The 19,353-nt window shown below is 37.3% G+C and overlaps 2 protein-coding genes across 7 annotated transcripts in view; both read left to right on the forward strand.

Moving 5' to 3' along the window:
• The window catches only part of LOC128264148 (neurotrimin), a 350,308-nt gene that overhangs the window by 142,817 nt on the left and 188,138 nt on the right, over positions 1 to 19,353 (forward strand). The window lies entirely within an intron of this gene.
• LOC128264149 (uncharacterized) overlaps positions 1 to 19,353 on the forward strand; it is a 96,919-nt gene that overhangs the window by 77,355 nt on the left and 211 nt on the right. The gene's annotated exons all lie outside the window — the stretch shown is intronic.

The raw sequence follows: 19,353 nt of genomic DNA on the forward strand, positions 1-19,353 counted from the left end.
ATTGCACCTTCGACGCGTCGTGGGAAAGACGATCTTGACTTTTGAGCAAATGCAAACTCTTATCGCCCAGATAAGCGCGGTTGTGAACTCAAGACCGTTGTGCTATACCCCTGACACTGACCTCACATACTTGTCGCCAGCCCACTTTCTTTTTGGACGGCCATTTACAACTGTTCCAGAGGGTGATCTAACTCATTTGCCAATCAATCGCATGGACTATTGGCAACATTTGCAATCCATGTATCAAGGATTTTGGAAACGCTGGCACCAGGAATACTTAACATCGCTACAGCAACGTCACAAGTGGAACAGCAAGGAACGCAACATTTCAGTGGACAACGTCGTGCTTGTAAAGGACTCAAATCTTCCACCAGCAACTTGGCAACTAGCCCGTGTTTTAGAAGCTCATCCTGGACCAGATGGATTTAACTTAAGACATCCACCGGAGAGATGACTAGACCTATCACCAAGCTAGCAGTATTGCCTAATTCTGAAACCGTGTTTCGGGGCGGCCCGGGATGTTGATGAACGCTTTGCCGGTATTCTGAATTCATATATTTGTATTCAACTTAAGTTTTGGTATTTTTTAGTGTCATATACCATTTGTGCTGCGCCACACTCTTGAGATTTCTTAGTGATAAGACTACAGCCAAACATGTTGGACACGCAGAAACCGTCTGGTTAAAATAAAAATAATACAGTCCACTCAAACTCGGGAATTAAACGTTTTAATTCATCACCAACTACAGTTTTAACATATTTGAAGCGTACTTTGTTTTAGTTTTTTATACCCTCGCAGATGGTATTATAATTTCTGTCAGATGTTTGCAAGGCAGTGAAGGAGACATTTCCGACCCTAGCAAGTATGTATATTCTTGATAAGCAACACTAAGAGAGTTGATCTATCTATGTTCTTCTGTCCGGCTATCCGTCTGTCCGTCTGTCCGTCCGTACGTCTGTCCGTCCGTACGTCTGTCCGTCCATTTCTATGCAAGCTAGTCTCTCAGTTTTAAAGCTTTCTGCATGAAACTTTCCCAAAAGTTATCTTTCTATTGCAGGTAGTACAGAAGTCTTTATAGGAACAATCGAAAGAATTAGACAACAAAAATTATAAGATTTCTGTTTTTTAATTTTTTTTTTCAGTTTTTCGACATATACAAATGGTTACAAATTTAAGAATTACGGTTTAAACTTCATTAAAATCATACGACTATAACATAAAGCTCCCATGAGTACAAAACCTATATAAAAAAATTCTTAAAAATGAAACTTATCTATTTTTAAATTTTTTTCAAAAATTCTTTTTGACATAATTTTTATAATTTGTCAGTTTAGAATTACGCTTTTAATTTTATTAAAATCGGAAAAAGATGTCATATTGCTGCCATAGGAACTATTGAATATTCGAGCTGCAAATCAATATAGCTTTAATGTTTTTAAACAAGTAAATCATAATTTTAATGTTTTAAGGAATATTTAATTTGTCAATAGCTGCAAGGGTATATAAACTTCGGCTTGCCAAAGATTGCTTAATTTCTTGTTTATAAATGTCTCTACATAATGTTTTTTGAGTTTTCCTTGCGAACTCGATAATTGGCCACTATGCTGATAGGGCCCGCGCGTAACAAGCTCGTGCTTGATTTCGTTGGGCCACTTGTTTAAACTGCTTGTAGTGCATCAAAGTTCAACAATATAATATTAGGACTGCAACGAATTTAATGGAATTGAGATTTTCTAAACGAAAAAGCTCAAATGAAAGAGTTGCGAACTGCAATTAGGTAAACAACTAATCATCTTATTGGTAAAGAATTAACAAATTTGATTTTTTAGTTTTTTGAACCAGCTGAGTTTGAGCCACGAGGTTGGTATTCATGGAGATTCTCATGTACTAAAGTAGTAACTGGCCGATGTGTATAATCAAGTGCGTTAGAGAACAAAGAATCGGTAATAAGAATTTGAATGAAGAGATATTACGCTTTTGCTTAGAATTGAATTTATAAACAGAAATAGCATTATCCGGAGCGAGAAGTTTCTTGCAAAGGTAGATCCTCATTATTTCCTTATTGTTTTGAGTTTTTCTTTTCAGTGACTCGTTTAAAATCTTGAGACCATGAAACTGAGATTCCACTGCTCGGAATTTGTCTTTGATAGAGTTGATGAGTTTTCGAACCTCCATTAATCCAGTCCTAGTTTGTCTCATCCGTCATCTCGCGCCATGTTGTACAGGTCCAGGTAAAACAAATTTTTTTGGGGATTAAATCTTCAAAACGCCACTGAAACCAGCTCCAACGCACTTAACGTGCGAACAGTTATCACACAATCAGCATTGGTAGGTTTCAAAGCTAATAATGCCATTATACTCGCATCTATTGGCGGTGCAAGCAATGGTTGTTTGGGTTTAATATCGGGTCACTGTGCAATAGACAAAGATAGGGGATCTCGGGTGTGGGAAGAAACGGTTAGATAAAAGCGTTGAAAGCAAGCGTGAAGAGATGAGCAACAGCCGGGCGTACAGCGATCGGATGTAAGCGCTTAAGAGCAGCAGCGCAGAAAACAAATAAACTTTGAAGAAAGCAGTTAGTTGTAAGCGTTGAACAGCAAGAGCAGTAGCGGGCAGAGAGCGTGTAAGCTTTGAAGAGTAGAAGTAGCAACAGCGATGCAGAGAACGGTCGGATGTAAGCATTGACAAACCGATTGTAACATACAACGTGTAAAAAAAAGTAGAGAGAGAACAGCGGAGAACGCGCTGGTTCCGGCTATATAGTTCGGTAGTATGGGTGTGGGAATAGAAATGCAAACTGATCTCTCAAGGGCTCAAATGTAATGCAATAGATTTATAATTCGCGTGCTTGTATAAGTAAAAAAAAGAGGAAGCAGAATTGAAAACCGAAAATTAGAAAAGGAGAGCTTCAGAATTTAAGAAAGTGAGAACAGAAGATATGGATTTCAGACATTTTAGATGCAGACAACGAACTGGGGATACTATGGTGGTAGTATGTAGTGCCCTGACGATCCCTTGAAGCCGTTTCTACATTTCCAGTGACTTTCGGTTAAGCATAGCTTCCAACTATAACGCTATAGTTTCTCCATATTTATATATAGTAATTTTCAAAATAAACGAAAAAGAAAAAAAAAATTATTTGCAACTCCAAAGTAAGTAAAGCGTTATATATATGGGTACATAGGATAATATAGTAAATAATATAGTATAGCTCAATCATAAGTAATATAATGGTAAATAATAAGTTTGTAAGAAATTGAAGGGGGAAGACCAATTAAATTGTACAAATTTTATATATATTAATCATATTATAGATTAATTAGTGTATAGGAAAAACATCAAGAATCAGGAAAAAATAATACATTTTGGCCAAAATTATTTAATATTGAATTTTATTATAACTAAGCAAATAAATTTCTTGCGGTGTATACCATCATACCAAAAGTTTATCCAGAGTAATGGGAATGTTCCGCATAATCACGGGCACACACCGACAGAACACTGTTAACATTAAAATTCAATTTACATTTACATTTACATACACCGAAACTAATTATATTTAAATAAATTCATCACTCAGAAAAATTATTAAGACAGCACCGCATAACATTTCACTAAGCTTGATGTTATAATTTGTAACTAATAATGTAGTGTCCGTTTTGTTGAAAATAATACGAGACTTTAATTTAACTTTATTTCTCCACGTGAGTGCCACGTGAATCTATATGAACTGATTTAAAATAATACGAGAGCAATAGAAATAGGGCAAATGAAAACAGTGGTTATCACTTACACTTGTGTTGCTCCATCGCCGAAAGATCTTTTGACGGGGGGAATACACCTACAAAAATTTCCACTCGCGAATACTATACTTTTTTCTTATTTTTGTTTCACGGTGGTTATCATCATTAATTTCTTTTATATTTAGCCATTAGTCTGCTTTCGCATTACTAAATTTAATAAGGATTTACTTTGTTTTTTTCTCTCTGTGTAGGGGCTGTTTTATTTTGTTTCCAATTTTCCACTGTTATTCAGGTATATATTTTCATTTTCGCACATAGTTTTATATTACCAATTATTTTGGTACCGATTTTCGTACCAATTTTAGTACCACTTTTGTTTTGTTGTACCACTTTTCGACTATATTGCAGGTTTTTTTCGGAAGTCTTTCTTTACACAAATTATGGCATATAAATTAAAGGTTTTTAACCAACAGAAAAAAAATAACAAAAGAAAAAAGAAGAAAATTTGAGATTCACTTAACCCTACAAAACTTTTTATACATATATTTATAACCAATATAACACTACATTTTTCTGCCTGTCGTTACGTAATTTTTATGCGTGGGATCGGCTCGAGCTCTATGATATTAATATATTATTTTAACTCGATTTTTGACGTCGAGCTGGCGCGCTTAAGACCCCTAGGGTTATTGCCTGGGTTACCAGTGGGTGGCTCACGTTTTGGGAGGTATTTTCGCACTGTCACTCTTTAATACGCCAAACGCTTCGATCCCTTGTCTTTACATTTACCGCTGACTGATTGAACAGCTCGCCGAATTTGGGTATATTTCTCTGCCGAATCTGCTACCGCGTTAATGCGCTTGGGAGGTATGCAAAATTCCGGGACTCTCTCAATAAGACTTTTCTCTCCGAAGGTTGATGGCTTTGGATGGCTTTACTGTAAATTTGGTGACATTCTGTTTAAGAGAAATTGTTTTTTAAATACTTATATAGCCGGATGGGCTGCTGAGGGTTTATTTACCCTGGCACCAAAATAATAAATTTTGTACATTTTCTTTGTAGATTTTCTAGTCTTTTAAATTAAAATATCATATCATGCAAATCATCATAGCTTCAATGTGTTTAAACATATAAGCAAGTAAATCATAATTTTAATGTTTTCAAGAATATTTTTGCAATAGCTTTTAGTTTTTTTGTGAATGGTTTAGTTGGTTAGGAAATGGCTAGAAAGATTATTAGCATAAAGCCTGTCAGAGCTTCCAAATCATCACGTATACTTTCAGTCAGTCCGTTGCGAGGAAGAAAATCTGATTAGGTCAAAAAAGTTCTCAGGTTGCTTTTTTAATTTATAAAAGAATGTTAAGAATCTTTAATCGATGCAGGTATGAACATTATGGTAAAGTTTTTTTTTGTTTTTTGTTTTTGTTACCTGGTTGGTTCGGATGAAATTGTAAACATATAGTGCAATCGGGAACGCAAAACAGCCTAAAAGTTCAACCAAGTGATTCTGTGTGTAAAATATCGGCTCGCGCATAACTTGCTACATTTGCATATTTTGGAATAACTGAGAGATTAACGCTGGCGGACTAAAACCAGAAGTAACTAATCATTTCGTCTGCAATCAGTTAAATTCCTAACCAGACTAATAACTACTTTACATATACATGGGTGGACATGTAAAACAAGCTAAAATGGAAATTGGATCTGCGAATATAGCTAAGCTGAAAAGGAAATACCGTGATTCAGATATGGTCACCCGTTCACCGTCTAGTTTCAAGACCCTCATAAACCATCAATTCGACGAGCATGCTCCAAGTCCCTTATATGAGAACTTTCTATTATTACCGGGAAAAAATACAATTTGACCTGTTTAAATTGTAAAGGCAAACTGAATTTTAGTTTGTAAGAACTTGGCAAATAAATCAACAATTTCAAAGCCAGTAGAGTTTGATCGTACAAATGAAGGCAAGGCGGAGTTTTTTTTTTTTTTTGACATTTACAATGCTATAAAATTGCTTTGGATCATTTGAAATTTCGTCTTTACACCGACTATTAAGAACATTAAAATCCGATCGAGCAACAACATATTTCGAAAATATTGCCCGTCCTTTTGTACTTTTTGTAAGAGTTTCTTTTTTGGTTTTTATGTCTTTGAAGCAGAAACGCATTCATTAAAAACATATTTAAAACGGCATAAGCCAATTTAGTGGCACCTTCCCTATCCATGCAGTTGTATAAGTTTGTCCAATTATATTTGAAAATCAAGAAGTTTAGCTTTCAATGGTCTTCCTTCTGTCATAGCACATTCTGTTGTCCTATAATAATTAGGTCGGATATTGATTGCTTTCCGTGATGGTGTCAATTTAACCTCTTAAATCTGGATTGCCTTAATGTAACGCAATGACTTTTTATAGGGGTACGCTTTCATTTATAAGCTATTCTCTTCATAATATGACACTGGACCGTATATATCTTCTTGACCCAAAATTAAAATTCGACTGTCACATAAAGTCTTCTGTTAACAAGGCTTTGAGTGTACTTTTATTTATTAAGACTTTGACGATCCCTATACAACTAAGTTATTATTTACTTCCCTTGTCCGTCCTAATTTAGCATTTTGCGCTCCCGTTTTGAGTCCCCAATATGAAGTACACATTGATCGTATTGAGTTGGTACAAAAAAAAATATTTTTTTCGCCCTTCGTGGCTTGAACTGGGATCAAAATGAAAGGTTGCCTTCTCTCTAGTAGATTACTATTGCTTAAATTACCTACGCTCGTAAATCGTAGAATCATGCTTGGAACTATTTTTATGCACAATCTTTTTTGAGTTGATATAGACTCCATAGAATTGATAAAGTCGACTGTCACATAAAGTCTACTGTTAACAAGGCTATGCATGTACTTTTATTTATTAAGACTTTGACGATCCCTATATACCTAAGTTATTATTTACTTCCCTTGTCCGTCCTAATTTAGCATTTTGCGCTCCCGTTTGGAGTCCCCAATATGAAGTACACATTGATCGTATTAAGTTGGTACATAAAAATAGTTATTTTTTTCGCCCTTCGTGGCTTGAACTGGGATCAAAATGTAAGGTTGCCTTCTTACTCTAGTAGATTACTATTGCTTAAATTACCTACGCTCGTAAATCGTAGAATCATGCTTGGAACTATTTTTATGCACAATATTTTTTGAGTTGATATAGACTCCATAGAATTGATAAAGTCGACTGTCACATAAAGTCTACTGTTAACAAGGCTATGCATGTACTTTTATTTATTAAGACTTTGACGATCCCTATATACCTAAGTTATTATTTACTTCCCTTGTCCGTCCTAATTTAGCATTTTGCGCTCCCGTTTGGAGTCCCCAATATGAAGTACACATTGATCGTATTAAGTTGGTACATAAAAATAGTTATTTTTTTCGCCCTTCGTGGCTTGAACTGGGATCAAAATGTAAGGTTGCCTTCTTACTCTAGTAGATTACTATTGCTTAAATTACCTACGCTCGTAAATCGTAGAATCATGCTTGGAACTATTTTTATGCACAATCTTTTCGGAGTTGATATAAACTCCATAGAATTGATAAACAGCTCAACTTTTAATGTGCCTTTTAGACCAAACTGCTCTCTTAACTTGCCAATATGTACTTCAAATTTTAGCCTGCATGAACCCTTTCGTGTTCTTTGTAATAATTAGAATGATCTATATAATCAAATTTGCATTTCAACTTCTATTCCTGTCTTTATAACTACTGTTGATGAACGCTTTGCAGCCGTTATTCTGAACTCATATATTTGTATTCAACTTAAGTTTTGGTTTTTTTTAGTGTCATATACCCTTTGTGCTGCGCCACACTCTTGAGATTTCTTAGTGATAAGACTACAGCCAAACATGTCGGACACGCAGAAACCGACTGGTTAAAATAAAAATAATACAGTCCACTCAAACTCGGGAATTAAACGTTTTAATTCATCACCATAACTCTGGCCCTTTTCGCCAGATAAAGTAATTGATTAACATGGATCAATTAAATCTACTGAAGGCAGCAAGGAGCTGTGCGAAGGCAAGCATCACGCGTTTGCTAACGGCGTCACAAGATAAACGTGCGGGATCACCCTGGGAACTGGACGGAACAACAGTGCCATTGGATAGGCTCAAGGAGTTTGAGACACTCAGCGACAAAATGGCCTTTTTCGACGAGGAGGAGGGGTATGTCGATCCAGCCATCGACAACGAGAGGTACGAGGACAAGTACTTGCAAGCAACCTTATTTCACTCGCTAAAACGGGATAGCGAACAAACAAGGGAGAGCGAGGGAGAAAGCAACAACGGAAGACAGTCTGACAACCTTGATGAGGCCTCATCTATTGCATCAGGGTTGGGAAACGAAAATCTGGTTCGTTTTTTACAACAACAACAGGAGCTTAATAAACGTTTGGCTGAGCAACAAACTACGTTTTTGCGGGCAAACTTGACAGCAAACGTAATGCAGAACGAGTTGCCAAAAATACACATAAAGTCTTTTACTGGTGACTACAAGGAGTGGCCAGCATTCAAAAACATGTTCGAGAGCACGATTCACAGCAGGCAGCATTTGACAGCGAAACAAAAGTTTCACTACTTAAAGACATACATTACGGGAGGAGCAGCTGACTTGATACGTCATATGCCAATTACGGATGCAGCTTACGAGTCTACTTGGAATTGCTTGTTTGAGCGCTATAACAGACCACGTCACATTGTAAACACTCTGCTGGATACTTTTGTAAACTTATCTTCGAAGTCCAGAGCAGATGTATCAATACTGCGCAAAGTAACAGACGGAGCTACAGAGATAGTACGCTGCTTGGATGCAGCAGGGCAAACAAACAGGGACAGCTGGGTAATTCATTTCATTCTGGCCAAGATTGACGCTGAAACTCGACGCAAGTGAATTGAGGGCAGCCGTGAACTGGAATCGCCGACTGTGGACGATCTACTCAAGTTTTTAGACCGCCGCTGCGAGGAATTTGAGCTCAGCAAAAGTGAGCATGACAAAGTCTTCCAAGTTGGCTCACAGCAAAACAAAGCCAAGCGATCGACACACGCCTTGGTATCAACGGAGGAAGGTGCTTATGTTAAATGTAACTCCAAGGAGCACAAGATCTTTATTTGCCAAAAGTTTATGGACTTATCAGTCGAGCAGAGACGCACTTTTGTTAAAGCTAAATCCTTGTGCTTTAATTGCTTGAAGTTCGGGCATGTGTCACGCAGGTGTGAATCCAAATTCACATGCAGAACTTGTCACAATCGTCACCACTCTCTACTATCCGTAGAAGATTCTCCTGCACACGCCGCTGTAACCAGGACACATTCAAGAGATGAGGAGCAGCGCGACCTCGGCGCTCCAGAGGATACAACGGTGACCATCAGCAACATTGCTCGTGTACAAGACACTTCATGCGCTGAATCTTCGTACAACGGATCAGCTACTACTACACAGCCACAAGGGTTACGGAAAAGCGCATTGCCCACAGCTCTAGTAGTCGTTCGCAACGCCAAAGGATCACACACTTCCTGTCGGGTGCTTTTGGACAGTGTTTCGGAACTGTCATACATCTCCGAGCGATGCGTGCAGGCCCTCGGCCTGGCGCGCTTGCCATCACGAATTTTGGTGTCGGGAATTTCTTCGATTGCGTTTGGACCGTGTTCACTGGTAAAAAGCTGTTCAACAGCCAGGGGAAGATCATCGCCATTTCGACCATATTTGGATGGGTAATTACTTCGATAGTGACTACGGGCTCTTCATCTACAACAACTATGCACACGGCTATTGACATTGATGCATCACTTCGACATTTTTAGGAGCTGGAGGATGTCAACCAAGAACTTCATCGCAAACCAGAGAACGATGAAGTTGAACAGCACTTTTTGAAGACACACACAAGGGACCCCAAAGGGCGTTACATCGTCGAACTTCCGTTTAAAGACCCCAATAAGCAGTTTTCGGATACTCTTCAGGGAGCACTCGCAAGATTCAAGGGAGTGGAACGCCGTCTAATGTAAGATCCCAATTTGCGCTCACAGTATGTAAAGTTAATGCATGAGTATCTCAACTTAGGTCACATGCGAGAACTATCGCCAGAAGACATTGACAAGAAACCAAATTTCCACTTGCCACATCATCCAGTATTTACCCAGAAGTTAAGGGTAGTTTTTGACGGATCATTTAAGGATACTAACGGACATTTCTTGAATGACGCGCTACACATTGGTTCCAGTATCCTGCGAAACTTATTCTCAATTTGTATCCGATTTAGAATGTTTAAGTTCGTCTTCTCCGCAGATATCGTCAAAATGAACAGACAAATCTTGGTGGCTGCCAAGCATTGTAGCTACCAGCGAATTGCATAGAGAGATGATGAATGTTCGCCTATCAAACACTATGAACTGTCCACGATAACATACGGCACGTCTAGCGCACCATTTTTGGCAGTAAGAGTTTTGGATCAGTTTGCTCACGACCATCGACACGAATTTCCCACTGCTGCGAAAGTCGTAAAGGAGGAGTTTTATGTGGACGACGTACTCACCGGAGCATACACAGAGGAAGAGCTCGTTCGCAATCAAAATGAGTTAATCAAACTTATGAAATGTGCAGGCATGAAGCTTGGAAAATGGGTCTCAAACTCGCCACGCATTTCTGAAGCAACGCTCACTTCTGAAGAAAAAAGGAATCCATTCACCAGCGAAGGTTCTTGATACGCTCTCATTCAAAGTTTGCCTTTCATCAAATCCGAAGAACTCTAAGCGACAAGTGCTGTCTGACGTGGCACGCATCTTTGACCCGCTGGGTGTCCTATCGCCAGTGGTGGTACAATTCAAAATTTTGTTTCAAGAATTGTGGCTTCTTGATCTCGGCTGGGATACGGAACTTCCACCAAAAATCGCTGTATGGTGGAACAAATGCCGTAACGACTTGAATGCACTACAAGAGCTACGTATGCCAAGATTTATTGACAACAAGGAAAATCACATCGAACTGCACGGATTTTCGGTTGCTTCTTTCAAGGCGTATTCGGCAGTGGTCTACAGCAGATTAGTACGCGCGAATGGTGCTGTTTCTGTGTCAATCATAGCAGGAAAAACCAGAGTTGCTCCGCTGAAGCAGCAATCACTACCGCGCCTCGAGCTGTGTGGAGCTCTGTTACTTAGTCGACTCATTTCTTCAATCAAAAATGCTCTACAACACAAGGACATCGTCATACATGCGAAGCTCAAAACATTTGTGGCAAACCGAACGACAGAAATACTCGATACTATAAATACTAAGGAAAATCCTGCTGATTGCGCCACGCGAGGCATGCTGGCTGCAGAACTCATTTATTTTGACCTGTGGTGGATGGGTCCTCCATGGCTGCAAGATCAAGAAAAACTCGAGGTAAAGTTGAGCTGCCAAAAGTTTTGTTCTTCTATTTCAGAAAACCATGGTAAAGAAGAGGTGAAGACCACCGCACTGACTACTCATGAGGTCATCTTATTGTCACCGATCGAAGCACTGGCTCAGCGGGTCTCATTCTGGACAAAAATGGTTCGCATTGTAGCTTACTCCCTACGCTTTATCCAAAGGATCAAGGCTATTAAGTCAGGCACGCTGACAAATTGCTAGGGGCTCACCTTTGAGGAGATGCAGGCTGCTCGCATTCTTTGCCATCAAAAGGCTCAGAAATGCTTCAAGAACGACTACAATCTACTGATGGAGAACAAGCCACTTCAGAGCCGTTCCCAGCTCATCAAGCTTTCACCGATCACTAGCAAGGATGGCACATGCGTCAAATCTGCACCCTGGAGTTTCAGCACTTTTTGTCATTATCCGCCAAAAAATATTGGGTCTTTGGCGCACGCAACCTCATTAGGAATCTGGTGCACAATTGCATCAAATGTTTTCGCCAACGAAATAAAAAAGCACAACAATTCATGGCCAATCTACCGGGGAATTCGCATTACAGAGGCACTTCCCTTCCAACACTCAGGCTGCGATTACGCTTTACCATTTATTCTCAAAGAAAGAAGAGGGCGAAATCCACGGAAAACTAAGGGCTACATATGTCTGTTTGTCTGCCTCGTAACATCAGCCTTTCACTTGGAACTGGCCACCGATGTCAGCACAGACACCTTCATAGCATGTCTTCGTCGTTTCATGTCCCTGCGTGGGAAATGTTCTCAAATCTGTAGCGACAACGGGACGAATTTTGTTGGTGCCAAGAGGGCTTTAGATGAAATGCCGCAACTTTTATCTTCACAGGAGCATCGTAATACAGTTGCGCAAACTTTGGCCACCGATGGCATAAAATAGAATTTCATACCTTCACACTCGCCACACTGGGGCGGAAAATGGGAGTCAGCGGTACGTTCTGTGAAATTGCACCTTCGACGCGTCGTGGGAAAGACGATCTTGACTTTTGAGCAAATGCAAACTCTAATCGCCCAGATAAGCGCGGTTGTGAACTCAAGACCGTTGTGCTATACACCTGACACTGACCTCACATACTTTTCGCCAGCCCACTTTCTTATTGGACGCCCATTTACAACTCTTCCAGAGGGTGATCTAACTCATTTGCCAATCAATCGCATGGACTATTGGCAACATTTGCAATCCATGCATCAAGGATTTTGGAAACGCTGGCACCAGGAATACTTAACATCGCTACAGCAATGTAACTAATCTATTTTTAAATTTTTTTCTAAAATCCTTTTTGACATATTCATAATTTGTCAGTTTAGAATTTCGCTTTTAATTTTATTACAATCGGCAAAAAGATGTCATATTGCTGCCATAGGAACTATTGAATATTCAAATCATTGTAGCTTTAATGTTTTTAAACTAGTAAATCATACTTTTAATTTTTTAAGGAATATTTAATTTGTCAATAGCTGCAAGGGTATATAAACTTCGGATTGCCAAAGATTGTTTCCTTTCTTGTTTATAAATGTCTCTAAATAATGTTTTTTGAGTTTTCCTTGCGAACTCGATAAATGGCCACTTTGCTGATAGGGCCCGCGCGTAACGAACTCGTGCTTGATTTCGTTGGGCCACTTGTTTAAACTGCTTGTAGTGCATCAAAGTTCAACAATATAATATTAGGACTGCAACGAATTTAATGGAATTGAGATTTTCTAAACGAAAAAGCTCAAATGAAAGAGTTGCGAACTGCAATTAGGTAAAGAATTAACAAATTTGATTTTTTTGTTTTTTGAAGCAGCTGAGTTTGAGCCACGAGACTGGTCTTCATGGAGATACTCATGTACTAAAGTACAAACTGGCCGAAGTATATAATCAAGGGCGTTAGAGAACAAAGAATCGGTAATAAGAATTTTAATGAAGAGATATTACGCTTTTGCTTAGAATTGAATTCATAAACAGAAATAGCATTATCCGGGGCGAGAAGTTTCTTGCAAAGGTAGATCCTCATTATTTCCTTATTGTTTTGAGTTTTTATTTTCAGTGACTCGTTTAAGATCTTGAGACCATGAAACTGGGATTCCACTGCTCGGAATTTGTCTTTAATAGAGTTGATTAGTTTTCGAACCTCCATTAATCCAGCCATGTTGTACAGGTCCAGGTAAAACAAATTTTTTTGGAGATTAAATCCTCAAAACGCACTTAATGTGCGAACAGTTATCACACAACCAGCATTGGTAGGTTTCACAGCTAATAATGCCATTATACTCGCATCTATTGGCGGTGCAAGCAATGGTTGTTTGGGTTTAATATCGGGTCACTGTGCAATAGACAAAGATAGGGGATCTCGGGCGTGGGGAGAAACGGTTAGATAAAAGCGTTGAAAGCAAGCGTGAAGAGATGAGCAACAGCCGGGCGTACAGCGATCGGATGTAAGCGCTTAAGAGCAGCAGCGCAGATACCAAATAAACTTTGAAGAAAGCAGTTAGTTGTAAGCGTTGAACAGCAAGAGCAGTAGCGGGCAGATAGCGTGTAAGCTTTGAAGAGTAGAAGTAACAACAGCGATGCAGAGAACGGTCGGATGTAAGCATTGACAAACCGATTGTAACATACAACGTGTAAAAAAAAGTAGAGCAGATGGATAACTGAGAGAGAACAGCGGAGAACGCGCTGGTTCCGGCTATGATGCTCGGTAGTATGGGTGTGGGAATAGAAATGCAAACTGATCTCTCAAGGGCTCGAATGTACGCAATAGATTTATAATTCGCGTGCTTGTATAAGTAAGAAAAAAAGAAAGCAGAATTGAAAACCGAAAGTTAGAAAAGGAGATAGCTTCAGAATTTAAGAAAGTGAGAACAGAAGATATGGATTTCAGACATTTTAGATGCAGACAACGATCTGGGGAGACTATCGTGGTAGTATGTAGTCCCCTGACGATCCCTTGAAGCAGTTTCTACATTTTCAGTGACTTTCGGTTAAGCATAGCTTCCAACTATAACACTTTAGTTTTGGTTCATAGTTATATTTTTATTCTCCATATTTATATGTTTCGTTTAAAAATAAACGAAAAAGAAAAAAAAAAATTATTTGTAACTCCAAAATAACAATAAAGAAAGTAAAGCGTTATATATGGGTACATAGGATAATATAGTAAATAATATAGTATAGCTCAATCATAAGTAATATAATGGTATATAATAAGTTTCTAAGAAATTGAAGTATATAAATGTATGGGGAAGAGCAATTAAATTGTATGAATTTTATATATATTAAGCATATTATAGATTAAATAATATAGGAATATTATAAGTTATTTATTTTATTTTTTTTTCTCGCAGTGTATAGGAAAAACATCAAGAATCAGGAAAAAATAATACATTTTGGCCAAAATTATTTAATATTGAATTTTATTATAACTAAGCAAATAAATTTCTTGCGGTGTGTTATCATACCAAAAGTTTATCCCATAGTAATGGGAATGTTCCGCATAATCACGGGCACACACCGACAGAACACTGTTAACATTAAAATTCAATTTACATTTACATTTACATACACCGAAACTAAATATATTTAAATAAATTCATCACTCAGAAAAATTATTAATTATTTAATTATTATTATTTAATTAAGCTTGATGTTATAATTTGGAACTAATAATGTAGTGTCTTTATGTGGTGTCCTTTAATTTAACTTTATTTCTCCACGTGAGTGCCACGTGAATCTATATGAACTGATTTAAAAGAATCCGAGAGCAATAGAAATACGGCAAATGAAAACAATGGTTGTCACTTACACTTGTGTTGCTCCATCGCCGAAAGATCTTTTTACGGGGGGAATACACCTACAAAAATTTCACGGCGGTTATTATCATTAATTTCTTTTATATTTTTCCATTAGTCTGCTTTCGCATTACTACATTTAACTTTCTTATTTTAACACGGATTTAATTTTTTTTTTCTCTCTGTGTAGGGGCTGTTTTAATTTGTTTCCTGTTTTCCACTGTTATTCATGCATTTATTTTCATTTTCGCACATAGTTTTATATTACCAATTAATTTGGTACCGATTTTCGTACCAATTTAAGTACCACTTTTGTTTTGTTTTACCAATTTTCGACCATATTGCAGGATTTTTTCGGAAGTCTTTCTTTACCCAACTTATGCATTTAAATTAAAGGTTTTTAACCAACAAAAAAAAATAAGAAAATTTGAGATTCACTTAACCCTACTAAATTTTTTATAAATATATTTATAACCAATATAACACTACATTTTTCGACCTGTCGTTACGTAATTTTTACGCGTGGGATCGGCTCGCGCTCTATGATATTATTATATTATTTTAACTCGATTTTTGACTTCGAGCTGGCGCGCTTAAGACCCCTAGGGTTATTGCCTGGGTTACCAGTGGGTGGCTCACGTTTTGGGAGGTTTTTCGCACTGTCACTCTTTAATACGCCGGACGCTTCGATCCCTTGTCGTTACATTTACCGCTGACTGATTGAACTGCTCGACGAATTTGGGTATGCGCTTGGGAGGTATGCAAAATTCCGGGACTCTCTCATTAAGACTTTTCTCTCCGAAGGTGTGCGAAACGCTCGAGCCAACTGAATGCTTTACTTTTTTGGTTGATGACTTTGGAAAGATGTGTTACTGTAAGCTTGGTGACATTCTGTTTAAGAGAAATTGTTTTTTAAATACTTATATAGCCGGATGGGCTGCTGAGGGTTTATTTACCCTGGCACCAAAATAATAAATTTTGTACATTTTCTTTGTAGATTTTCTAGTCTTTTAAATTAAAATATCATATCATGCAAATCATCATAGCTTCAATGTGTTTAAACATATAAGCAAGTAAATCATAATTTTAATGTTTTCAAGAATATTTTTGCAATAGCTTTTAGTTTTTTTGTGAATGGTTTAGTTGGTTAGGAAATGGCTAGAAAGATTATTAGCATAAAGCCTGTCAGAGCTTCCAAATCATCTACGTATACTTTCAGTCAGTCCGTTGCGAGGAAGAAAATCTGATTAGGTCAAAAAAGTTCTCAGGTTGCTTTTTTAATTTATAAAAGAATGTTAAGAATCTTTAATCGATCCAAGTATGAACATTGAGGTTAAGTTTTTTTTTTGTTTTTTGTTTTTGTTACCTGGTTGATTCGGATGAAATTCTAAACATATAGTGCAATCGGGAACGCAAAACAGCCTAAAAGTTCAATCAATTGATTCTGTGTGTAAAATATCGGCACGCGCATAACTTGCTACATTTGCATATTTCGGATTAACTGAGAGATTAGCGCTGCCGGACTAAAACCAGAAGTAACTTATCATTTCTTCTGCAATCAGTTAAATTCCTAACCAGACTAATAACTACTTTACATAAACATGGGTAAACATGTAAAATAAGCTAAAATGGAAATTGGATCTGCGAATATAGCTAAGCTGAAAAGGAAATACCGTGATTCAGATATGGTCACCCGTTCACCGTCTACTTTCAAGACCCTCATAAACCATCAATTCGACGAGCATGCTCCAAGTCCCTTATATGAGAACTTTCTGTTATTACCGGGAAAAAATACAATTTGACCTGTTTAAATTGTAAAGGCAAACTGAATTTTAGTTTGTAAGAACTTGGCAAATAAATCAACAATTTCAAAGCCAGTAGACGCCTCAATTGAGTTTGATCTTACTAATGAAGGCAAGGCGGAGTTTTTTTCTTTTGACATTTACAATGTTATAAAATTGCTTTGGATCATTTGAAATTTCGGCTTTACACCGTTTCAAAAACATAGAATAGCATTGACTGTTAAGAAATATTGCCCGTCCTTTTGTACTTTTTGTAAGTGTTTCTTTTTAGGTTTTTATGTCTTTGAAGCAGAAACGCATTCATTAAACACATATTTAAAACGGCATAAGCCAATTTAGTGGCACCTTCCCTATCCATGCAATTATATAAGTTTGTCCAATTGTATTCGAAAATCAAGAAGTTTAGCTTAGCACATTAACGGGAGCATATCAGGCCAGGGCAGGAAAATTGTCAATACCATTGTGGGATGGTATCGTTCCTTTGGGACAATTAGGGGGTCAATTCTAGATAAAACGGCATGAGACGGATCCAAAACAAATACCAAATAAAGCTAATTTGTTGTAATGAAAGGTCTAAAAAAATACACAAAGTGAGTTAGTAGGAGAGGACCAAGATATATCTGGGAGATTAAAATCTCCCAAAACAATCAAATTATCCCTGTCAGAAAGAAGAGATTAAACAAATTGTCTGCAATACCTAAAGCCTTTGAGCGCATTATTACTGTTCGTCGCTAATATCACCTTATCAACATGGTTTCGTAATGCGAAGGTCAACTTCCACGAACCTACATAAATTGTCATCTGTTGTAGTTAAAGAATTTAATAATAAAATGCAGACTGATTTTATAAACAGATTTCAGTAAAGCTTTTGATTTTGCTAATCATTCTCTTTTTTTATTTAAATTAGATCAGCTCGGGTTTTCAAATAATATATTAACTTGGATTTCAGTTATTTGAATGGAAGAACTCAGGGGGTTATTCAAAAACGCAGTTTCCCATATTAAAAACGAAACATCTGGAGTACCTCAGGTTAGTCATTTGGGAGCATTGCTATTTACTTTTTTCATCAATGGTCTTCCTTCTTTCATAGCACAAATAATGTATGCTGACGATGTTTACTTTGTTTGTCCTATAATAATTTACAGTCGGATATTGATTGTTTTCAGTGATGGTGTCAATCTTACCTCTTAAATCTGGATTGCCTTAATGTAACGCAATGACTTTTTATAGGGGTACGCTTTCATTTATAAGCTATTCTCTTCATAATATGGCACTGGACCGTACATATCTTCTTGACCCAAAATTAAAATTCGACTGTCACATAAAGTCTACTTTTAACAAGGCTATGAATGTACTTTTATTTATAAAGACTTTGACAATCCCTATACAACTAAGTTATTATTTACTTCCCTTGTCCGTCCTTATTTAGCATTTTGCGCTCCCGTTTTGAGTCCCCAACATGAAGTACACATTGATCGTATTGAGTTGGTACAAAAAAAAATTATTTTTTCGCCCTTCGTGGCTTGAACTGGGATCAAAAAGGTAAGGTTGCCTTCTTACTCTAGTAGATTACTATTGCTTAAATTACCTACGCTCGTAAATCGTAGAATCATGCTTGGAACTATTTTTATGCACAATCTTTTCGGAGTTGATATAGACTCCATAGAATTGATAAGCAGCTCAACTATTAATGTGCCTTTTAGACCAACCTGCTACTACCATCCTCTTAACTTGCCAAGATGTACTTCAAATTTTTGCCTGCATGAACCCTTTCGTGTTCTTTGTAATAATTATAATGATCTATATAATCAAATTTGCATTTCAACTTCTATTCCTGTCTTTATAACTACAGTTTTAACATATTTGAACCGTACTTTGTTTAAGTTTGATGGATGGTATTATAATTTCTGTCAGATGTTTGCAAGGCAGTGAAGGAGACATTTCCGACCCTATCAAGAATGTATATTCTTGATCAGCATCACAAGGAGAGTTGATCTATCTATATTCTTATGTCCGGCTGTCCGTCTGTCCGTCCGTACGTCTATCCATCCGTTTCTATGCAAGCTAGTCTCTCAGTTTTAAAGCTTTCTGCATGAAACTTTCCCAAAAGTTATCTTTCTATTGTAGGTAGTACAGAAGTCTTTATTGGAACAATCGAAAAATAAGACAACAAAAATTATAAGACTTCTGTTTTTTAATTTTTTTTTCAGTTTTTCGACATATACTAATGGTTACAAATTTTAGAATTACGGTTTAAACTTCATTAAAATCATACGACTATAACATACAGCTCCCATGAGTACAATAACTATATAAAACTAAAATTCTTAAAAATGTAACTTATCTACTATTTAATTCATAAATTGTCAGTTTAGAATTACGCTTTTAATTTTATTAAAACCGGAAAAAGATGCCATATTGCTGCCATAGGAACTATTGAATACTCGAGCTGCAAATTATATCCTTAATGTTTGTTTGCGCACTTGGCGCTTGGATTTAAATCACTAGTTGTAGGGCGAGAGCGGGAGCCAATAAAGCTTTCGTTCGTTCGCTCTTGCGAATTCGCCCCGTCTCTCGC

The sequence above is a fragment of the Drosophila gunungcola genome, unplaced genomic scaffold (genome assembly GCF_025200985.1).
Source record: "Drosophila gunungcola strain Sukarami unplaced genomic scaffold, Dgunungcola_SK_2 000058F, whole genome shotgun sequence".
Taxonomy (NCBI): Eukaryota; Metazoa; Arthropoda; class Insecta; order Diptera; family Drosophilidae; genus Drosophila; species Drosophila gunungcola.